The sequence below is a fragment of the Coenobita brevimanus genome, chromosome 116 (genome assembly GCF_032717465.1).
Source record: "Coenobita brevimanus isolate Jiangsu-jjx chromosome 116, ASM3271746v2, whole genome shotgun sequence".
In the NCBI taxonomy this organism is placed as follows: Eukaryota; Metazoa; Arthropoda; class Malacostraca; order Decapoda; family Coenobitidae; genus Coenobita; species Coenobita brevimanus.
The window spans coordinates 25,647,955-25,673,544 of record NC_137069.1 but is presented as its reverse complement, the minus strand read 5'-3'; positions in this window follow the sequence as shown (position 1 = coordinate 25,673,544).

The following is a 25,590-nucleotide window of genomic DNA, read 5'->3' as shown; positions in this document are numbered from 1 at the left end:
GTCTCTGTATTTGTCTGTCTACCAGTCTAGCTGTCTGTCTGTCTGTCTGTCATTACCCATTTGTCTATCTGTCTCTTTTTCTATCTATATGTATAATCCATCTACAGTATTTAGCTATTTGTATTTCTGTCTCTGCCTGCCTCTCAGTCTCTGTATCTATTTGTATATCTATGTTTGCATGGGAGTTGCAGTGTTCCACAAGTGTTGTAATGTTGCCTTAATGTGTGTGTGTGTGTTGCTTCGTTAGGTAGTGTGGTGGAGTGTATTCTGCGGTTGCCAGTCGCCACACTTGATTACAGTGTCGCATTGTTTGAGTCCGAATGTTGCATGAATGTTGCAGTGTTGAATCGAGTGTTGGAGCATTATATCACTAATTTGTTTTTCCCATGCCCAGAATACTTGTGTGTGTCAAAGTCCTGAAGTGTTGCATGAAGATCCCACGCTAGCCAGGATGTTGCAGTGTTGCGTGAGTGTGTGGCGCGTGTGTTACTTCGTTAGGCAGAGTGGTGGAGTGTTGTAGCGTTGCATGAATATTGCAGAGTGATGAGTGTGTGTTGCAGTGTTTAGTGAGTGTTGCAATGTTGTGTAAGAGTTGCATAGTATTGAGAGAGTGTTATATAGTGTTGAGCGAGTGTTGCCTAGTGTTGAGCGAGTGTTGCAGTGTTGCGTGAGTGTTGCAGAGTGTTGAGTCAGTGTTGTAGCTTTTCCTGATTGTTTCCTAAATGTTGCAGAGTACTGAAAGAGTGTTGCAGCGTTTCCTCGAGTGTTGCAGAGTGTTGTGTGCATGCTGCAGTGTTCTCTGAGTATTGCAGAGTGTTGTGTGTATGCTGCAGTGTTCCCTGAGTGTTGCAGAGTGTTGTGTGCATGCTGCAGTGTTTCCTGAGTGTTGCAGAGTGTTGTATGCATGCTGCAGTGTTTCCTGAGTGTTGCAGAGTGTTGTGTGCATGCTGCAGTGTTTCCTGAGTGTTGCAGAGTGTTGTGTGCATGCTGCAGTGTTCCCTGAGTGTTGCAGAGTGTTGTGTGCATGCTGCAGTGTTTCCTGAGTGTTGCAGAGTGTTGTGTGCATGCTGCAGTGTTTCCTGAGTGTTGCAGAGTGTTGTGTGCATGCTGCAGTGTTCCCTGAGTGTTGCAGAGTGTTGTGTGCATGCTGCAGTGTTCCCTGAGTATTGCAGTGTTGTATGCATGCTGCAGTGTTCCCTGAGTGTTGCAGTGTTATATGCATGCTGCAGTGTTCCCTGAGTGTTGCAGTGTTGTATGCATGCTGCAGTGTTCCCTGAGTGTTGCAGTGTTATATGCATGCTGCAGTGTTTCCTCGAGTGTTGCAGAGTGTTGTGTGCATGCTGCAGTGTTCCTTGAGTGTTGCAGTGTTGTATGCATGCTGCAGTGTTCCCTGAGTGTTGCAGTGTTATATGCATGCTGCAGTGTTCCCTGAGTGTTGCAGTGTTGCGTGTGTGTTTCTTCGTTAAACCGAGTGGTGGAGTGTTTCTGGCCTTGTTTAACTGCAGCCTCTCGTGGTTCGCCTTCCGGTCCAATTGACAGAGTTGTTCCTTAATTGGGGTGATGAGCAGACCGACTTGTTAATGTAAGTGGTGGTGACGGTCGGGGCGAGTGATGATGATGATGGTGATGAAATGAGTGGGAGATGTGGTGGTGAGGTGGGGCTAGTAAGGGTGTGATGATGAGAGAGGGTAGTGAACAAAAAGGTGGTGGTGGTGGTGGTGGTGGTGGTGATGATGATGATGATGATGATGATGATGATGATGATGATGATGATGATGGTGAATAAAAAAGATGCAATGATGTTGATAATGATGATGATGATGAACAGAAGATGCGATGATGATGATGATGATGATGATGATGACGGTGATGATGATGGAAAAGTAGTGACGGTGAGGGTGGTGGTAGTGGTGGTGGTCGTGATGATGCGAGGAATAGCCTAATAGTTGTGATGAGGATGTGGTGATGTGGACACAACGGTTTCGTAATTTGGGTGATGAGCGGACGGTCTTGTTACTAAAAGTGGTGGTGACGGCCTGCTTGGGTGATGATGATGATTTTGATGATGATGACGAACGGAGGGGCGGATACGGGTGAGGGTTGTGATGAAGAAATGATGATGTTAGTAGGGAAAACCGTGGTAACGGTGAAAGTAACAGAGTTGGTGGTGATGATGATGATGATGATGATGATGAGGAGGAGGAGGAGGAGGAGGAGGAGGAGTGGGAGAGGTTTGGTGGTGAAGATGAGGGTAGATGATGTGAGATGATGATAATAAACTAAGAAGTTGTGATGATGATGATGATGATGATGATGATGATGATGATGAACGGGTGAGGGTAAGATGATATGAGATGATAATAAACTAAGAAGTTGTGATGATGATGATGATGATGATGATGAACAGAGATAGTGGTGATACCGTAGTCTTAGTGCGGGTGTTGTGATATGAATAGATGATGGTGATGAAAGATTTTAAAATATTGTTGATAGTGATGAAGGGAGAAGCGATGGTGATGATGGCGAGGTTGTGATGATGATACAATGGTGAGCAAAGGGACTTGTTACACTCTGTGGTGATGACGAGCAGTGCGGCTGATAATGATGAGGGGAGAGGAAATGTGGTGATGATGTGGAGTCGACAGAGAGGGTGTGGAGATGAGAGTGTGGTGACGATGATGATGATGATGATGAACGAAGATGTGGTGATCATAATGATAGGAGACATTGTAGTGAGGGTGTGGTGGTGATGATGATGATGATGATGATGATGATGGCGGTGATGATGTACGGAGTTCGAGTGACGGAGTGGTGATGGGGGTGGTGAGGCAGAAGAGATTGTTGGTGATGGTGGTGATGAGGGTGGGGGTGGGGGAAGGTTTTAGCCCCGTCAGATAAAGTAATTATTATTATTATTATTATTATTATTATTATTATTATTGAAATATAAAGTTCGCCATGGTAGTGAAGGGATTAACGAAATTCAACTCCCCCCTCTAAACTGTTCCCTGTCCCAGCCTGGAATCGATCTCGCGTCCTTCCGGTCAGCTGTCCACTTCTCTGCCATCCCCTACACCCCTCACCCTCTCTCTCTCTCTCTCTCTCTCTCTCTCTCTCTCTCTCTCTCTCTCTTCCACATTCATCTCTAGCTACCGTTGTTCTCGGGTTCTTCCACCTGCGAATTAGACGTGCTGACCACCAACCCCCTACACACACACACACACACACACACACACACACACACCATTTGCGTACGTGTGTGTGTGTGTGTGTGTGTGTGTGTGTGTGTGTGTGGGTGGGTGGGTGGGTGTGGGTGTGGGTGTGTGGATATAAACACAGGGTTGAGGACGCAAAATACTACCCACTGGGAATTTGATGGTCATATGTTGTGTTGTTGACCGAGAGAGAGAGAGAGAGAGAGAGGGAAAAGGAGAGATACTATAGGAAAGGCAACTTAAGAATGGAAGAGAAGGGGAGAGAGTAAGAGAGTGGGAGGAAAAGGAGAGAGAGAGAGAGAGAGAGAGAGAGAGAGAAAGAGAGAGAGGAGGAAGGATAGGGTGAGAAGGAGGGAAGAGGGAGACGGTGAGAGGGAAGGAAGAGGGACAGAGAAAGTGGAGAGTAGGAGAGAGGGAGGTAATACAGGAAAGAGAGGAAGGGGAAGGAAAGAGGCAGATAAAACTGGGAGGGAGGGGGGAGGGAGGGATCGGTAGGGGAGGGAGAAGGGGAGAGAGAGGATGGAAGGTAGAAGATGAAGAGGAGAAATAGAAGTAAGGGGAGAAAAAGGAGAGAAAGAGGAGAAGAGACTAGAGAAAAACGGAGGGAGGAGGAAGGGAAGGCAGGAGAGGAAGAAAAAAAAACGAAGGAAAGTAAGAGAAGGGAAGAGGGGGAGGGCGAGGGAAGGCGGGAGGGGAGAGATAAAGAGGGAAAGGTAGGGGAGGAGAAAAGGGGGAAGAGGGAAGGGAGAGGAAGAGAGGAGGTGATAGAGAGGAAACAGAGGGGAGGAGAGATATGGGGAGTAAATGGGAGAGAGAATGGATGGGGAAGGAAGGTGTTTCTGCAATTCTGTCTATATGTCTTTCTGTGTACCGTATTTATCTATCAATATATCTGTCTGTCTATCCTTTTATGTCTGTCTGTGTGTCTATCTACATCCATAACTATTTACGTACATATATTTTTATGTATATGTGTCTTTATATCTCTATCCAATAAAAGTATATTTGATCATCATTTATTTTTCAATCTATCTATCCATCTGTCTATATATATATATATATATATATATATATATATATATATATATATATATATATATATATCTCTGTCTGACTATCTATCTACCTACATGTCTATCTATCTATTTATCTATGTCGGTCTACCTACCCACCCGTCCATTCGTGCATGCATGCATCCATCCATCAACCCACCTATCAACCATCCATCTGTCCATCCGTCCCAGTCTGTCTAATTATCTGTTCATCCATCCATCCATCCATCCATCCATGTCTTTCTGTCTGTCTGTCTATCTTATCATCTATCGGTGCGTCCATCCATCCATCGATCCTTCAACCATCCTTCCATCCGTCTGTGTAAGCCCGTCTCTAGAACCATTCATCCATCCGTCCATCCATCCATCCAATAGTCTATCTATCCATCCATCTATACATCGATCAATCCCTAGCTGGACGCTGCATCAAGTGATAGGTGCTCAAAATACAATCCTTTATTCTCTCTTTCATCACACTATCTTCCTTTGCAATATTCCTTGTTTTCCATCTATTTTTCGTGCAACCTCGAAAATAGATATATATCATTTTTTTGGAAAAGCAAGGAAAACGGGTCGTGCAAAGACAATAAATGGAAAAGTCAAGAGGGAAAAAAATGTAAGAAAAAGTTTAGGAAGGAAAATTATGTGTGTGTGTGTGTGTGTGTGTGTGTGTGTGTGTGTGTGTGTGTGTGTGTGTGTGTGTGTGTGTAAAATCGGATGACAAAGAGGGAAGTGGGCATAGAAAAGGGACACAGAAAAAGCGGTTGATTGAAAAATTACGGGAACAGCAGAGAAAAGTGTGTGAATGAAAATGGGATATATCATGAAAAAATCACACACACACACACACACACACACACACACACACACACACACACACACACACACACACACACAGAAAAGAAAAAGGCTGCTCCCTTCCCGTCCGCATCAGGGGCGCATCGTCTGGAGATCACGCGAAGAAAAATGACTGTAGCCGAGAAACACATTTGGGCCGAATTCTCCTTGGCTTTGGGGGCTCGTAGTTGAAATGGAGATTACGTAACACCTTTTCTCTAGGGATTCATTCTACTTATTGCACTTCAGTATATTCTTGCTTTCTATTGATGGTAATTTTATCGATATTAGTTAGATATAAATACAGTATTATATACGAGAGTGTAAGGGTGCAGTGAGCAAAATAAATCTCTAAGGAAGAGGTGATAGGGAACCACTTATCCCCCCCTGTTCATAACTCCTTGCATTCCCATCTCAGAAATCTTAAGTTTACCTCCAAGAATTTTGTAAGACGCAAGATTTCAGATTCACAGATTAAAACATGCAAGACACACTGATCATACACTATATTATCCTCTTTTCATGTCTCTCTCTCTCTCTCTCTCTCTCTCTCTCAACACATGCAAGCAGCGTCACCCTTCTCGATGTTGCCTTCATTACCAAAATATTTCCATCCCATTCCTGTTCTTCTCTTGATTTCGTTATAATAAGCTGTCTGAACGCCTGCCAAGGTAATATTTATTCTTCAGTACACGCAATGGTCCTTTCACCGTAACTTGGCCCAGCTTCTTGTCCTCTTGCAGCTTATTTCTCGTAGCCCAGTGGCAGAATAAGAGAATACTGTGCCTGTTCATCCTTTTCATGGCACTTCTTCGTGACTGACATTGTATTCTAGTATTAACCGTCTGTTAGAATTCAGCATTCAAGGTGAAGAAATGGCAATTTTTGGCCAGGTTAATGTGAAGAGGGTATAGTTCTTCATTTTTTTTTTTTTTTTATGCAAAGAAGGAACCATGGGATAAAAGGCCGGAAATTGTTCCCTCCAAGAAAAAAAGAGAGAGAAAAAAAGGAGAGAGCCAAAATCAAGATCCGTTCATTTCGATATGCCTGGACACACTGTGTTTGAAAGATGGAGGTCATAGCAGTAGGAAATACAGAGGGAGACAGTTCCAGAGTTGACCTGTTGCATACATGAAGGACTGGGAGTAACGGTTAACTCTTGTATTAGAGAGTTGGACAGAAAAGGGATGAGAGTTTGATACTAGACGGGTGTTATGTGATAAGAATTTTTTGCTAGACGGGTGCTACGCGATGAGAGTTTGTTCTTAGACGGGTGCTAAGAGCTGGAAGGGAGTGATAATAATGTTAACTTTCGTCTGCTTCATAGTCACCTACAGGCCTGTATCTCCTGTTCATTTCATCTACCTTTCCTTGTACAGTGAGCGCCAATAGTCGTGTCGTGAAATTTGGCGAAAACATAAGCCTTCGAGCTAAACGTCTGATATATTCCGTCGTCTGGTAGGGCTTTCGTAATGTTCGACGAGTTACATTTAATCTTCGGACAAAACAGCGACACTACTATTGGCGCTCATTGTACAATCAACCCAAGAAGTATGGCACACCTGGGTTACGATGGAGGTGCAAATGAGCGAATTCTGCAGACACACCTAATCTATTAACCCAGCGCCTTATAAAACACAGCACCCAGAATGTATACTTGTTTTGTGCCATTTCGAGTTCCACTAATGACCAAGGATAATATCTGCATTTACAATCACAGCACGCTGCATATATCACAATGCTTCGTCCAGGCTTCTTCGTCTCCGCCTTTGTCTTCGCCTTCTCCGTCTTTGTCTTCGTCTTTGTCTTCGTCTTTGTCTTTGTCTTCTTCGCCTTCTTCATCTACTTCTTGTTCTTGTTCTTGTTCTTCTTCTTGTTCTTCTTCTTCTTCTTCTTCTTCTTCTTCTCCTCCTCCTCCTCCTCCTTATGATCAAACTCTATATGTTATCCATGTTGGTACAAATGATATGAAGCGCAATAGATCAGAGGAATTGCTAGCAAAGTATCATGAAATGATCAAACGATTCAAAACTAAGTCCACTAATGTGATAATATCTGGTATACTCCCAAGGATCAAGGCAGAGAATAGTTTCTATGATAAGGCCTTCAGCACAAATAACCGGCTCAAATCTCTCTGCACGCAAGAGGGAGTCGACTTTGTCAATCTGTGGGACCAGTTTTATGAGCAACATACTCTATTCCAGAAAGATGGTCTCCATTTGAACTCAGTAGGAGCGGCACGGCTAGGTAGACTTTTACACGATAAAGTCGCCCTCTTCAGATCAAAAAACGCGGCACGTCCAGGAACAGTAAACTTAACGTAAATACCCACAAAGTCAGATCACCAACTGTTTGGAACGGAATTAGAGTCTGCTATGTTAACGCACGTAGTCTACGTAACAAGTTTGAGGATTTAGAATCTCTAGTTTACCTAGAAAATTATGACATAGTTGGCATCACAGAGTCCTGGACTAACACATCTGACCGTGACTTTCTAGCTGAATACTCATTAACAGGGTACAATATTTTCAGCTGTGAGCGACCACATCGAGCTGGTGGCGGTGTTTTACTAGATGTGAAAACTAGTCTCCACCCCCTTGTGCTATCCAAACCCAGTATTACCAACATAGATGCCAGTTATGTTCAGCTAAGTATTAATTCACACAAAATAAATATGTCTCATCTATCGTCCTCCAGCACAGTCAACTGAGACAGATGAAAAATTTTATGATCAGATTGCGGAAATTTGTTGTCAAGAGGATAGCGTAATTTTTGGAGACTTTAATCTACCAGTAACAAAGTGGGGTGAACCACTGACGGCACACTCAGGACAAGAGTTTTATACGAATCTTCAAGAAAGCGCCCTTTCCCAACACGTAGAATACCCAACGAGAGGAAACAATATCCTAGACATCATCTTGACTACAAATGATAACCTAGTCAACAACGTTGAAATAGGACCTGAGTTTAGTTCCAGTGATCATCGAACTATACAGTTTAATATTACTACTGAAAAAGTTAAAGAAACGGAGAGCAAAGAAAAGGTCCCAGATTATCATAGAGCTAATTTCAGCAGGCTCAGAGAGCTACTTGCAACTGCAGAATGGAATCAAATGTCTGAAACCGATGACATAAACCAAGCATGGGAAATATTCACCAAAAAATTTAATGTAGTGGTAAAGTCATGTGTGCCACTACGTAACAGACGTCAAGCTGGAAATAGTAAACCAAAGTGGTGGTCCAGTGAAATAAAAAGTAACTTAATAGCCAAAAAACAGGCATACCATAAATATAAAGCTACAAAGAATAATGATGATAAATTACAGTACGATAATCTGCACCGCATATCGAAAAGACTTATTAAACAAAGCAAAAGAGCACTGGAGATCCACATTGCTAATATGTGCAAATCAAATCCTAAAGAATTTTACTGTTACATTAGAAAGAAAAAGGTTATGACTACATCAATAGGTCCTCCAGAAACAAACAATGGCAAACACACTGAAAATGAGGTCGAAATGGCAAACATTCTTAAAGATTACTTTGCGTCTGTTTTTACAGTAGAAAACACCACCAGAAACCTACTGTTACCCACAAACCAAGCAAATAGCACAGTCCTTAGTAACTATGCTATCCATAATAACGATATCCTTTCAGCTAGAAATAGTACAAACAAACAAAATCCCTGGCCCCGATAAAATATCACCGAGAATTCTCAAAGAAGCAAAACATGAGTTACTGCTGCCACTCTCTGTCTTATTCAATAAATCATTAAGTACTGGGAAAGTTTCATGCGAATGGAAACTAGCAAATGTAACACCAATTTTCAAAAAAGGAAATGAGTCGCACCCAGGAAATTACAGACCAATCAGCTTAACATCAGTAGTGTGCAAGTTAATGGAAAAAATCATAAGAGATAAAATAGTTAGTTATCTAGAAGAAAATAATATAATTAAAGACTCGCAGCATGGATTCAGACATCGTCGTTCATGCTTAACTAACTTACTGGACTTCTTCCACGATGTTTACAAATCATACGATGACTCAAGAGCAGTAGATATAATTTACCTCGACTTTCAGAAAGCATTTGACACTGTCCCTCACAAGCGTCTCATGAGAAAAATAGAAGCACATGGAATAAAAGGAAATACGCAAAAATGGTTACAAGACTGGCTTTCAGACCGAAAACAGTGAGTTGTGATAAACGGAAAGGAATCCAAATGGCGTAATGTGATCAGCTGCGTTCCCCAAGGCTCAGTACTTGGACCGATACTTTTTATTTTCTATATAAATGATACTGATGAGGGTCTAAATTGTAAAGTATCCAAATTTGCAGATGATACTAAAATAACCAGTAAAGTCACTTCAAAATTACAGTGGCAGCAGTTACAAAATGACCTTAATACTTTAGCAAGCTGTGCAGAAAAATGGCAAATGAAATTCAACACAGAAAAATGTAAAGTACTTCATATTGGAAGTAACAACGTCCATGCAAATTACAAAATGAACAATATTCAGTTATCAAGTACAGACAGTGAAAAGCATCTTGGTGTGATAATATCAAATGACCAAAAACCAAGCAAGCAGTGTACCGATGCAGTAAAAATTGCAAACAAGCTAGTGGGTTTTATTGGAAGAACTTTCGAGTTTAAATCGGAAAGAGTCATACTTGCCTTGTACAACTCGCTAGTGCGCCCCCATCTTGAATATTGTGTGCAATTCTGGTCTCTGTACTACAGAAAGGAAATTGAAAAGTTAGAGAAAATTCAGCGAAGAATCACAAAAATGATACCGTGACTTAGAAACAAACCATATGAGGAACGCCTTGAAGAACTTAAATTATTTAGCCTAACGAAGTGCAGGTTAAGAGGGGACCTTATAGAAGTTTTCAAAATCATGAAGGGATATGACAACTTAGACATGAATAAATATTTTGATATAGACCGGTCGAGTCAAACCAGAAGTAATGGCTGCAAAATTATGGGAAAGCGATTCCAATCCCACGAAGCAAAATACTTCTTCTTTAACAGTGTTGTAAATATCTGGAACAGATTACCCTCAGATACCATGAACAGTATCTCAACCGAGACATTCAAAAACAAATTAGACAAGTATTTGCACGAGAATCCTCAGCTGACTCTTTTTCTATCCGAATAACGTGCTTTTATAGCTACGGTACATGTAAGTTCATGCCCCTTTTGTCTACAAGACACCCCTTAAACAATGTACTTGTACATAGTGTTGCGTCACGTTATTATACATTTTCAATTTATTCAGTGCAAACAAAGCAATATAAGCACAGATTAGGATCTGCACAGATAACCCTGAGTTAACGGTCACTACTCTTACTTTCGACCTGTGATGGGCTGTGGATCACTGAGGGTCCCTGTTAGTCAAGTGACCACCATCGGGATTTTTTTAATGTACCAGGGGTCACTGCTTCAGGATGAAACTTGTGTACTTGTCCCACATGGGAGGGTTCCCTGTCTCAGTGGAGTGAACGGAGCTAGGGCCTGATTGACTGCTGCCTACCTTAAAAGTGCCAGGCAAGGCTGCCGCACCACCCCTAAACATCCACACTGTGCAGTCCCCTCGTGTCTACAGGACACCCCGTAAACTTAACATAGCGTCACATCACGTCATTATACGTTTTTCGATTTACCCAAAGCAAATGAGGTAATATACAGTAAGCACAGATTAGGATCTGCACAGATAACCCTGAGTAAACGGTCACTACTCTTACTTTCGACCTGTGATGGGCTGTGGATCACTGAGGGTCCCTGTCAGTTAAATGACCACCATCGGGATTTTTTTAATGTACCAGGGGTCACTGCTTCAGGATGAAATTTGTGTACTTGTCCCACATGGAGAGTTCCTTGTCTCAGTGGAGTGAACGGAGCTATTGCCTGATTGACTGTTGCCTACCTAAAAAGCGCCAGAGAAGGTTGCTGCACCACCCCTAAACATCCACTCTGTGCATTGCACATCCACACTGTGCACTGTGCAGTCCCCTTTTATCTAAGACACCCATCTTATATATTTTTCAATCTCCCCAATGCAAAGAAAGCATTATAAGCACAGATTAGGATCTGCACAGATAACCCTGAGTAAACGGTCACTACTCTTACTTTCGACCTGTGATGGGCTGTGGATCACTGAGGGTCCCTGTTAGTCAAGTGACCACCATCGGGATTTTTTTTAATGTACCAGGGGTCACTGCTTCAGGATGAAACTTGTGTACTTGTCCCACATGGGAGAGTTCCTTCTCTCAGTGGAGCAAACGGAGCTAGGGCCTGATTGACTGCTGCCTACCTTAAAAGCGCCAGGCAAGGCTGCCACCCCTAAACATCCACACTGTGCAGTGTGTAGCTTCCACGTTATGTCCACAGACTTCCCATTAACTCAATGTACCGGTTTATAATGTCATGCCGTAACTATTATTTTATTTGTTTACTTTCTCTTTCAGGTTACTCTATCGGGTAGCTTATAGATAAAGTATTATAGAATGTGACTTTTCCTTTCCAGTGTTTCCTGTAAAATTTCCATGTCAGTTTTTCCCTGCTGCATGGTGGTTTTTCTAACTTTCCTGGAGGGTTTGGTGGTGGGGGGAGCCTTCTTGCTTTCCTATCCTTATCCTTCAGCATGTAGAGTTAGATCTTGTAGTCATAGTTTTCTCTAACAAGCAGCCTCGAAAGGACCATAAGGTCTGTTGCTGTTTGCTTTCCTGTGTAATCCTGTGTAATCCTTCTTCTTCTTGTTCTTCTTCTTTTTTCTTCTTCTTCTTTATCCGACTACTTCAATTTATTGCAGCTGAGCCAGATCGTCTTCAGGTAATGTGTGTAAAATAATTTCATACCTTTATTAAATCGAGGAGGTTAATGACAGAATAAACCACGGAATGGACAGTGTTTAGGGTGAATGAAGCCAGAAATAAAACTAACTGGCTTCATCAGCAAATAAAGATGTTGCAACACGAAATAAAGTTGTTGCAGTACTAATAAGAATGTTGCAACACGAATGATAAAATGTTGCAGCACGAATGACAATGTTGCAACAGGAATAAAATGTTGCAGCACGAGTGAAAAAAACGTTGCAGCAGGAAAAAAATGTTGCAGTACGATTTTAAAATGTTGCAGCATGAGTAAAAATGTTGCAGAACGATTTAAACTGTTGCAGCAGGAATAAATATGTTGCAGAACGAATATTAAAACGATGCATGAATAACAATGCATTAGCACGATATGGAATGTTGCAGGACTTATAAAAATGTTGCAACACGAATAAAAATGTTGCAGCACGAACACGAAGCACGTACGAGGGCGACGTGCACGGCAGGGGATTAGTCAGCGTCAACAAGGAAAGGGAACAAAGAAAAGAAAGAAAAGAGGAACGATAAAACCAGCCATAACCTTAGACGCCCTGGTAACCCCCCTCCTCTCTCTCTCTCTCTCTCTCTCTCTCTCTCTCTCTCTAAAACATCAGCGACAAGAGGCCACAAGTCCCACTCACTCTCTCTCTTTACCTGCAAAACCTTCATCACTTTTTACACTCAAACTTTTCCATAAAACTTGGGTTATGTATAAGTTTCAGAATTTAGTGGACGCCGGACCATTGACTTTCACCATATTCTCTTGTGGACTTGGTAGGCTGTGTAGCGCCTGTCCCTGAGCGAGTTATTCTGCTTAGAGGGGCTTAATATTCGCTTGTAATTCACCGGGTCGGTCAGGATCACTTGATGGTCGTGTAATTCACCGGGTCGGTCAGGATCACTTGATGGTCGTGATCGTCAGCTTTTTACCCTCCCGGAAGGGAGCTGAGAGCTCATATAGTCCGATATAAGGGCAAGGCTGTGACCTTCACACACGCACACACCCGTCCCCTTGCTCAAGGGGGACAGTAACCACCCACTTCGTCAGTGAAACTTTTTTTTCGCAACCTGAGCGAGGCGCGAACTCCCGTCCACCAGTTGGCAAGCGAGAACGTTACCACTGCACCGGCGAGCGGTGTGTGTGTGTGTGTGTGTGTGTGTGTGTGTGTGTGTGTGTGTGTGTGTGTGTGTGTGTGTGTGTTTTATAAGTGTAAATGGATGTGGGTAGGTCACGTCTTTCGTACAATAGATAATAATAGATGGACAACCAGGGTAACTAAGTGGCAGCCCAGAGATGGAGTGAGAGGAAGAGGCAGTGAGAGAACAAGATGGAGAGATGGAGTGAGAGGAAGAGGCAGTGAGCGAACAAGATGGAGAGATGGAGTGAGAGGAAGAGGCAGTGAGCGAACAAGATGGAGAGATGGAGTGAGAGGAAGAAGCAGTGAGAGAACAAGATGGAGAGATGGAGTGAGAGGAAGAGGCAGAGAGAACAAGATGGAGAGATGGAGTGAGAGGAAGAGTCAGAAAGAGGCCGAGATGGGGAGATGCAGTTCACAGATCTGCTAGGACTGGATGGAACAGGCTAACAGGCAATAGGCTGAGTGGAGAAAGATAAGGCCTTGGTCATGGGGTGGACTGTCTAAACATGTGGATAATAATAATAATAATAGTTATAATAATAATCATAATCATAATAATAATAATAATAATAATAATAATAATAATAATAATAAGATGATGATGATGATGATGATGATGATGATGATGATGACGGTGATGATAATGACTATGTTAATGATAGTGACGATGATGATGATAATAATAATAATACGGTAATAATAATAATAATAATAATAATAGTAATAATAATAATAATACTGTAATAATAATCGTAATAATTAATAATAATAATAATAATAATAATAGTAATAATAATAATAATAATAATAATAATAATTAAAGTAATAATGATTATAATAATAATGACAACAATTATAACAATAAAAACAATGATAATAACAATAATAATAATAATAATAATTATTATTATTATTATTATTATTATTATTATTATTATTAATATTATTATAAAATAAAAAATAATAATAGCAGTTGTCATTGTTGCAACCCCAGAATCATCTGAACGTGGATCCGGTGCACTGCAAGATAAAGAAATCCTTCCTCTGCCATCTGCCATCCACCTTTCGAGGGATAGGGGGGGAATTGAGGGACGTCCGTGTATCTAGGCAACTCCACCTCCCAGTCATATCAGTGCCACCACATGAAGGCGTCCCCCTCCAGCGCATGTAGTCAAAATGAGGATGAAATGTATCCTAAATAAAATACAAGTGAATATTGGCGTGTCATGAAATAAACTGCTGAGGAAATGGTGATGTAAAGCTTCCTGTTCCAAGGAATATTCGATCCTTTGATTCATTAAAAACATTACCAACATACGTAGGAACAAGGTGATATGGGAAAGATGTTAGTGAGGCTCCCAGGTAATTGAGAATACGGTCCTTTGATTCGTTAATAACATACAAGAGAATATTAAAGTGTCGCTCTAATAAAATGGCTAGGAAGACCTGCAAATCTCGGAAACCTCGGAGACTATTTACATGATATTCAGAAACACTGTGGTATGGAAGAGGTGCCGATGAGACTCTTATGGCAAAGAGAATATTTCCCTCTGATTCAGTAATAATATAAGGTTCAGGACCCTGCTGGAAGGACACACGTTAAGAATGAGCGTACTGAGAGTGAGTTATTTGAGGGGAACATGTGGAGTTACATGGAGAGGCAGACAGACAGATGAGGAAGTTAAGGAGCGTTGTGATACTGATGTGGATGTGGTTGAAAGCATAAGGAAAAACTCTTGAGATGGTTTGGCCATGCGGAGAGGATGAAAAATGAGAGACTGACTAGAAGAGTGTATGAAGGTGGTGTGGAGGGGGAGACCAAGGGTGAGATGGAGGGAACGGTTGGGGGGATATACGAGTGAGGAGGATGTGAATCAGAGGGAGGGATGCCAAGTCAGGACAGAGGAACATGGAGACAATTTGTTTGTGGCCATGTCTTGCGGGATTAAGACGTCTGGCTAGATATAGGTATATAACAGGATAGACAATATTAACCTTCCGCATACAGCAACAAACTGGTAAAGAAGAGGTAGCAGTCCACCTTCTAAGACAACGAATGGATTAACGTTGCAAATAGAGACGTAACACAGTCTCTAAATCAACAAGAAAGTCAGTGTTCCATTTCCTAAGGCTGGAAAGGAAGAGATAATCGTGAGCCTCCTAAGCCAACACGCCGTAAGTCCTGTGGGGTGGGAGAGTCAGCTGTGAGAGTGAGTGAGAGAACTTAGAGAAGCAAGTCAGTAGAGTTTAGGCTGTGGTGGGGTGGGGGTGTGCGTCTCGAAGGTCCCGTGGGTCGCTTTGTTTTGGTCACGTGTGCAAAGTTTCGTCACTCTTTCTCATGGTGGCCAAACCCACCCTAAGGATTACCTGCTTAACCTTGGATACCTGAGCTTCTACAAGATGTTCAGGACTTAGACTGAAGGTAAGAAGGAGGAGGAGGAAGATTGGTCAGGTTAAGTGTGTTGTTGTCTTGTTGAGTCGAGGGTTATGTGTTGTCAGGCTTCGATCGGTCGCAGTTTCGTTCCTCGTTCCTGTCGGGAAAATTATTGGGCTAGGTTAGGAACGCTGTTTGGTGGAAGCGTGTGCGTTTGGGTGTTCGGTTTTGTGTGTGTGTGTGTGTGTGTGTGTGTGTGTGTGTGTGTGTGTGTGTGTGTGTGTGTGTGTGTGTGTGTATGTATGTGTTTGAGTGTAATTTCGAACAAATAAATATTAAGTTAGGGACGTAGTTTTGGTAAAGGTGCGTATGGTTGTGTGTCCGGTTTTGCGTGTTAGTGTGCTATGTCCTGTGTTTGGATATTGGTTCTTGTGTACGAGCTATTCCTGTGTGTGTGTGTGTGTGTCCTGTGTTTGGATATTGGTTCTTGTGTACGAGCTATTCCTGTGTGTGTGTGTGTGTGTGTGTGTGTGTGTGTGTGTGTGTCTTAACAAAAAAAGTATTGAATGTCGAGGGACCTGTTTTAGGGTAAGTTCTGGGGTGTCATGTGTAGCTGTGTGTGTGTGTGTGTGTGTGTGTGAGAGAGAGAGAGAGAGAGAGAGAATGAGAGAAATGAATATTCTTTTGCCTTTGTGTGTGTGTATGTGTGTGTGTGTGTGTGAGGGAGAGAGAGAGAGAATGAGAGAAATGAATATTCTTTTGTGTGTGTGTGTGGCAGGTGTTTGTTGCACGTGTGTTGTTCAGTGTTGCTAATGACGACGTATAATTCAGCCCTACATAGCCTGTTGTCATCCCGATGTTAAGAATGCAGTGTTATGTGTGTGTGTGTGCGTGTGTGTGTGTGTGTGTGTGTGTGTGTGTGTGTTGTGAATGCAGTGTTACGTCGCTGCGTTGCTTGTTGACCGTGTTTCGTGCTCCGTGTTATGCTTGTGTTGCAGGTGGGAATTAGGAAGACCTGTGTTGATTGCTGAGTGTTGTGTAGTTTGTGTTGAACAGGTCCAGGATTCAGAAACAACCTTTTAAGAAATTCTCTGTCGTAACTACGATATAGGGTCGTCATCTGGTGCTGACCTAGGACGCCTTCACGTGGTGGCACCGATATAGCTGGCCGGTGGAGCTGCCTGGGTATACAAACGCCCCTCACCTCCCACCCTATCCCCCTAAAGGAGTATGGTGGACTGCTGGACTAGGGCATCTTCAGCCTTCAGTCCACTGGGTTCACTGCAAGATGAACCTGGGACAACAACAACAACAGGAGGCTTCGCAACACTTCTGCCGCTGCGATTTTTTCTGCTCAATACATCTCAGTATCCTTATGGTTATTATTAATGCAAACCATGTCCATACAACGAGTACACATATAACATGGAAAACTTACCAATGTCAAATACGTATAATAAATCGCTCAGAAAAGGGTGTTAGGGAGACTCCTTTCCCACCTATAATATTCACAGGATGAACAAGGATGGCGTAGGATTTTTTCATGATTTTTTAAATCTTACGAAAACATATTAGTTGCGAGAGAAATAATCGTAAGTTGTTTATAGTAGTAGTAGTACTACTACTAGTAGTAGTAATGGTTGTTGTAGTAGTAGTAGTAGTAATGGTGGTGAACAGTATAATGTGTGTTGCGAACTGTATATGGTGTGTTGCGAACTGTATATGGTGTTGCGAATTGTATAAAGTGTGTTGCGAAGTGTATAATGTGTATTGTGAACATTAGGTGTACTGCGAACTGTATATATGGTGTATTGCATACTGCTCATTGTGTATAAGGCGTATCGCGAACTGCACAAGGTGTGTTGCGCGATATTAGAAATTTAGTGTATGTGGTGTGCTAGTGTATGGTGTGACTGAGGTGTGGAAATTTATGTGGTGTGGTGGTGTGGTGTGGTCGTATGTGGCAATGCGTGGTGTGGTGGTATTATGACTGTGTCGTATGGTGGTATGTGGCAATGTGTGGTATGTGGTGTGGTGGTATGGTGTGGCAGTGTGCGGTATGATGTGGTGTGGTGGTATGTGGCAGTGTATAGTGTGGAGGCGTGTGGTGTGGCAAAATGTGATTGTGAGATGTGGCTGCGTAGTGCGACTATGCAGTGTGCTAGTGTCAAGTATGGTAATGTGCAGTAATGCTAGTGTGAGGTATGCTGTTCAAGTAGAATGGGGTGTTAATGAGAGATATCTTAGAGTGAAGTGTTGGTAGTATGAGGTGTGGCCAAGTATATTGTGAAGTGTTGGTAGTGTGGGGTGAGGTGTGGTAACGTGAAGTGTTGGCAGTGTGAGGTGAGGTAATAGGAAATGTTGGCAGTGTGAGGTGTGGTAGTGGGAAATGTTGGAAGTGTGAAGTGTTGGTAGTGTGAGATATGCTAGTATGGGGCTTGGTAGTATGAGGTATGTTAGCTTGTGACATAGCAATGAGATGTGGCAGTGTGTGATGTGGTTAGGTTAAGAGACATGATAAAGCGATGCGGCAGTGTTTTTATGGTAGAGATTTGGTATTGTGTTTTATGGTAATGCAGTGTGAAACATAGCAGTGTGGTGTGACATTTTGTGGCGTGACAGTGTGAGGTATTGAGGTATTGGTAGTGTGAAGACTGCTAGTATACTGTAGTGTGTAGTCTGGCCGTATGTGGTATGCTAGTGTGTAGCAGTGTGAACCAAAGTAGTGTGTAGTGTGGCAATTTATGATATAGTAGTATGAAGTGTGGTAGTTTATGATGTGAGGACTGTGATAATTTCCTGCACTTCTGGTCTTATTTCAAGTGCCGTAATTGTGCAGACTTACGTAACACATCTTCCTGACTGATTTAATGTCACTTTCAGTACGGCACTTTCATTTAGTTCTGACATCCTTGTCTCTTATCTATTTTTTTGGTTTCTGGCTAATGGTTTTGGCTCCTACTAACCCCATTTGTGACAAAGAAAATTGGTCAATGATGATGAAAAGCCCATTGAAATATTGCACTAAGCTGGGTTGGTAGAGCTGAAAACCTAAGCAGCGGGGAACATGTATTGTGGACGCGGGTAGAATGTCCTTTCATAAGCTTGTAAATGTTCCCACGATGCCAGTTCATATTAGTTACACATACGAGTACAGATTATTAGTCGCAAACATAGCCAATACAATACTTCTATTTTTACATGCATCGCGCTCACCACAAACTGCTTTCCCGTTTGTACTTGGCCAGCATGTGTGAGGGTTAATTATGGCTATTACTCTCCCTTCGAGGAGTAGGTACAGTCTTGCAGTGGACCTCGTACTGACTCTTGCACTTATACAGGATGTGCCTAGGTATCGTCAATATTCTCTTGCCTAAGGAACATGTCAGTGTATTCTTGGATGTTATTTTTAGACTGTGATGATGATTAAACGTTAGGTATCACACACAGGAGAAGTAGGTAACACACACACACACACACACACACACACACACTACAGAGTTAAAATCACCTTACCGTATTACCAGCAACAGGTCACCAAGAGAGCAGTGTTGGTGAGGTGCCTAGCCCCTCGAGCGTACCCTACCCAGACCCAGGCCCCCAAACGTGGCCTCCTCTCCTCCCCCAACACAGCGCCCCCTCCCCTGACGCAGCCCCCTCTCTCTTCCATGACGCATCCCCCTCCCCTTCCTCCAACGCAGCCCCCCCCTTCCCTGACGCAGCCCCTCCAGGCTGAGACGCAGGCCAACCACTAAAAAATTCATACGGCTTTTGCAACATCTAGCATACTGCATTGTCACCCTTCACTCACTCCCACACCCTTCGTATCTCTCTCTCTCTCTCTCTCTCTCTCTCTCTCTATCTGGGTGTCAGTTAATCTGTCAGTGTATTGATCTCATCACTTCTAAGCTACATACCTATTTATCTTTCCATATCTATCAGTATCCATCAGTCTGTCCATCTCTCTATCTATTCATCTGTCTATCTATCTATCCATCAATCTATCTGCTTATACCTAAAGAGATTATTCAAGTCGGTTTGGAATCTTGCATCTCAAACTTAATGCAATGTCGAGTATGTTGGACTAATTCTTCTCCTTGATACACTTCACGACCCTGTAAAAGCCAAGAGGCAGATATGTGCAGCAGCTGAAAGAGACAGAGACAGACAGACAGACAGACAGACAGAGACAGAGACAGAGATGGACAGACAGACAGAAAGAAACATACGGATACAGACAGAGAGACAGAAAAAATTAGATACAGACAGACAGAGGGAGACTGAAACAAACAGACCCAGACAGAAACACAGAAAATGAAACAAAGAATGAAACAGATAGACAGACAGAGAGCCAGATCCAGACAGACAGACAGACAGACACAAATTCATCCAGGTTCCTCTCCCACAACTCTCCCCTTTCAGAATCAGAACACAAGAATCTGGAATGCCCCTCTCAAAGGCACAAGAAAAGTGAACGAGGCCGCAAACCATCTTAGGAATATATCAGTGCCTTTGCCTACCCCATCATGCAGTCGAGGAAACGCGGCCATTGTTTCGGAAGAGAGAGAGAGAGAGAGAGTTACACCCCTAGTTATATAGATACACAGACCATGCAGACCTTAAAATTCATTCTAGATTCTGATATTAATAGATGTTAAGGTTTAGATAGGCAATTTGATGCTAAAAATAGATTGATATTCGATAGACAGAAGGATGAGAGTGAAACAGTTAATATAATTTGTTATTAGACGTGTAACCATCATCATCATCATTTATATCATATTCATCATTGTCGTCGTCTTTATCGTCAGCCATCAGCATTATCTTTATCTTCTTCACCATCATTATCATCATCATCATCATCATCATCGTTATTCCTTCCTTCACTGCAATCCTGCTACCTGATAAACAATAATAACGCTGTCATACCCATATATAAAGTGTTTACAAATTTATTCCACTTGACAAGTAAGACGCAAGGGTACACTAAATATCTGCTGATGTATTCGTTCATTAAATACTTGGATCCAAAAATTTACGGTAAAAGAAGATTTGGCAAAATGAGAGGCAGTTTCTTCCATATGGAAAAATAATTCCGGACGTTTTTTTGGTAACCTTCAGGGATTTTCTTTCTGTAAATTCCAGAATTGTTTAAAGGTAAATTATAGGGATTTTTTTCCATTAATTCCAGAGATTTTGTAAAGGTAAATTATAGGGATTTCTTTCTGCTAATTCCTGAATTTTATCGGTAAATTGTTGGGATTATTTTAAATTCCTGAAGTTGTTTTTAAAAGTACTACAAAAAGTAGCCATAATTATTATTATTAATACTGTACCACAGTATAAAAACTTTAACACCATGGCCACGCCACAGTATTGTTGTCAGTGCTCCAGTAGGCAGCATAAGTGTATCAGGTGCTCATGTGCAACAAACAGGTCACTGTGTACATACTGTAGGATGGGACCTTTCTGTATGAATGTGTTAGGGAATCACAGCCCACCAGAAGCGGCACTTGACCGCTTCCAACATGGCGGGCGACAGATTGGTGACATGGAAATTGATGGGGCGGTCACTGACAATATGCACGATCACACGGACATGCGTGGTGGTGAAAGATCCCGTGGTGAAGCGAGGGATAGGGATGGACGCCAAGATGCGAGAGATATGGAAGCGCTGGGTGGGTTAAATCACCATGGGGAAGTGAATAGTAGTGAAGTTGGGGGTGAGGAACATCATGAGGTTTATAATAGAAATGAAACTCAGGATGAAGACCACCATAGAGGAGTGCATGAAAGAGGGAATCATCCAGGTGTTATACGTCCTCAGAACGGTAGTGACACAAACAACGAGGATGCAGAACAGCCTCAAAGGTCTGTGCGAGAGGGTCGTCCCACATACTGGATGGGCAAATCCCGAGAAAATGCAGTAACCTGGGTGAACACCACATATAATGAAATAGTTGGATGGTCCTCAAGTAACCTTTTTGAACCTCCCAAATGCAATGCTACAACTGACATGATCAAGGAAATCACTCGCCTGATAGCCAACTACAACAATAACTCACCCATTGCCTCATTCTCTCTTAAGGTCCTTGCACTAATACCACATCTCTTCCTCAACAAGACCCGCCCAAGAGCTAGCATTGCAGAAAATATTAAGGCCATCCAATGGCGGGTTGAAACATGGAAAAGAGGTGAAATCGACAACCTACTTGAGGAAGCAAGGGCCTTGCAGATGAGAATAAACAGCCGAGGCAGAAGAAATCAGAATACCAACGATGTGGCAAGGATTTTTGGCAGCAAGATGAGACAGGGGAAGGTCTCGATGGCAACAAGATCCCTGTCAGCTGAATCACCAAACGGAGTACTGAACCTGACAGATGAAACAATGCAACAACTAAAAGAAAAACACCCGACTGCACGACAAGCAAGTGCCCAGTCAAAGCTTGACGGCAACTACACTCCTCCCAATCCCATCATATATGACAGGATAGCTGGAGATATGGTGTGGCGGAAGGCAATGCACACACAGGGAGGGGCAGGACCGTCAGGCCTGGATGCAAAATCTTGGCGAATAATCCTCAGTAACATCAAGTTTGGGGAGGCAGCATAGACCTATGTAACACCATTGCCTCACTGGCAAGGAAGCTGGCTTCAAGTCAGTGCAGTAACATCGAAGCACTGACGGCTTGCAGACTAATCCCCCTTGATAAGAATCCTGGATGTAGGCCCATCAGGGTGGGTGAAGTCTTAAGACAGATTATAGGAAAATGCATCATGGAGGTGGTGAAAGATGATGTGAAGCAGGCAGTTGGCAACCTCCAGGTGTGTGCAGGCGAGCAGGCAGGAGGTGAGGCAGCAGTTCACTCCATGAGGAAAATATTTGAGGAAGAGGACTGTGAGGCAGTATTATTAGTTGATGCCTCAAGTGCATTTAATTCCATCAAACGGGAGGCAATGCTGCACAATATCAAGGTTAAATGCCCAGCATTTGCCCAATATGTGGAAAACACCTACAAAGAACCAGCAGACCTCTACATTGTGGGTAAGACAGCGGCTCACGATGTCGGTGTAATCCAGTCCACAGAAGGAACTACCCAGGGGGACCCCGTTGCCATGGCTATGTACGCCCTGGCGATGACAGTGCTGCAACAACAGATCAAATACGAGGCCACCAATGTATAACATGTAGCCTATGCAGATGATCTCACGGGTGCTGGCAAGGTTGAGGATGTGAGGAAATGGTGGGACCTTGTAACATCTCATGGCCCTGAAATAGGTTACTACCCTAATGCCAGTAAGTCCATCTTGATCGTGAAACCAGCTTACTATCAAGATGCACAAGAAGCATTTAGAGGCACAAACTTGATAGTGACTAAGGAAGGTCAGAGGCATCTAGGGGCTGTGATTGGAACCAAGGAATTCAAAGACAAATATGTGGGTGACAAGGTAAAGACATGGGTAGAAGAAATTCATACATTATCCAGCCACGTAAAAACAGAACCCCATGCAGCATACAGTGCATTTACCTATGGTGTAAAGCACAAGTGGACCTTCGTGATGAGGACCATACCAGACATCGAGTTACTGCTACAACCACTGGAGGATGCAATCAGGGATTCATTCCTCCCATCTCTAACCAATGGCCACATCCCCACACCAGAAGAGAGGGACCTTCTAGCACTACCACCCAGGATGGGAGGCCTTGGCATTATAAATCCAGTAGCCGTGGCAAGCTAAGAACACAGAAATTCACTCAGGCTCACCAAATCCTTGTCACAGAAGATCTGCGCCCAGGCTGAGACTAGTGAAATTGACCACCAAAGGCAGAAAGACATAAAGACACAGATAAGCAAGGACCGTGAAGCAAGACAAAAAGACCAGCTGCAGCACATAATCGAACATCTAACACCGGACCAGTGCAGAAGAGTTGAAATTGCACAGGAGGTTGGGGAATCGAACTGGCTCACAACCCTTCCTCTCAAGGCAAAGGGCTTCCACTGCAACAAACAAGAATTTATTGATGCCATAGCCTTGAGATATGAGTGGCCAATAGAGAACCTACCTCAACACTGTGCTTGTGGCACTGCCTTTGATGCAAACCATGCAATGGTATGCAAGAAGGGAGGCTTTGTTTGCATCCGACACGATGAAGTACGCGACCTCACTGCCAAAATGCTGCAGGAAATATGCCATGATGTCACGATTGAGCCAGCCCTGCTACCCCTGGACGGCGAGCACTTCACCCACAGAACAGCAAACACATCAAATGATGCAAGAGTGGATGTCAGTGCTCGAGGTTTCTGGACACGTGCGCAGAGGGCTTTCTTCGACATCAGGATATTCGATCCCATGGCAGCATGTCATCGTGAACTGTCTCTCGAAGCTGCACACAAGAGGAATGAGCAAGAAAAAAAAAAGAAATTATCAAGAAAGGATCCAACATGTGGACCACGGTCGATTCACTCCCCTTGTGTTCACGACATCAGGTGGGATGGGTCCAGTGGCAGTGAGATTCTATTCGAGACTGGCAGAGGTTCTTTCTGAGAAAAAACGTCAACCGCAGAGTTCTGTTATGGCCTGGATGAGATGTCGGTTGTCATTCTCCCTCGTAAGGTCTGCTCTGCTATGTCTCAGAGGCACAAGATCATCAGCCCTCAGGCCTGTCTCTCTGGCGGGTATGGATTACGAAGCTACAGTGGTCGAGAGTCGCATAGACCAGCGACTCCAATAGTTTAATGTCTTTATTTACACTGTAATATCAATAAATAAAAAATAAAATAATAATAGTAATAGCAGATGGTTGGTAACCACAGCCGTTGGCGTGCTTGGGGCCAACGGATTGTAATATGAGGGTTAGTGTTAACCTTCACATTACAACTCCAAATGGTGAACTGTATTAGCAAGGTTGGTTTTGATCTTCACAATATAATTCACCAATGGATGGAGGTGATTTTGAAAAAAAAAAAAAAAAGTTGTAGTAGTAGTAGTAGCAGTAGTAGTAGTAACGACCCCAGGCTCGTGTGAACGCGAACACAGTGGCATGAAGGCTAAAGTTGTCCTTCCGAAATCCACTGTCTTTATTTCGAGGGATAGTGAAGGTCTTGAGGGACGTTCGTATAACCAGGCAGCAAAGAGACTCATTTATATCAGTGCCACAACGTGAAGGCGTTCTTCTCGCAAACGTGTGAAATGTGTCTATTGGATGAGTGGGGTAAGGAAGCTCTCTAACACCGTTTCCTAAGCTGTTTATTTTGCACCTTACACATCATTACTGTCCTATTCAGTGTTATATAAATCCTTCTAACATTGCCATACTCTACATAAATAACATACAAAAGGATAGTAACCAGCCCATTCAAAAAAATAAGTCGCTAAGGAGGAGACATTAGGGATTTCTTGACCTGGGGTACGGGCATCTTAAGACGAATTCCCAGACGTCCTTATCAGTGCAGGAAATAATGCATAAATTATATATATATATATATATATATATATATATATATATATATTGTTACATAGCCTATGATTTCATCATCCTTTGTGTAATTCTAACGTACAGTGTGCTGCCTGTTTGATCACGAGCGTGTTCTGCCTCAGTCCCCCCCTTCTACCGTTATAGTAGAGTAAGTCGTCCTTTCTGTTGTTCAGAGCGGGATTGTCAACTCTTTGTCCCCATGGCTTCATTTGCGCGTCCTTCTTACAAGTTGTATCAAGCTCTGCTGGCCCCTATATAATGAGATCAGTCTCTGCATCATTGCCACTTAGATCTACTCCTCATTTTGTTCACATCTCTGTCCTCCCCTGTACAGTTATTGTTGTGAGTGCTCCGGAAGTCTCCAACCATCTAGCAGCTGTGTAATTTGAGTATAACTGTTGTTGCATTTTTTCTTGTACTGTGTAGCATAAGGTTAATTCTTAGGCCTAGTAAAGTTTTTGTAATTTATGTAAGGGTTCTTGTTGCCAGCCATCATTAATAATATTTTGTAACTGTAATAATATATCTGGCATTCACTGAGTATTATCTGGTATCTCATTTTAACTGAGCATTACCCAGTGTATTTTCATTTTATCAGGGCTGACTTAGATAAATTTACTCTTGCTA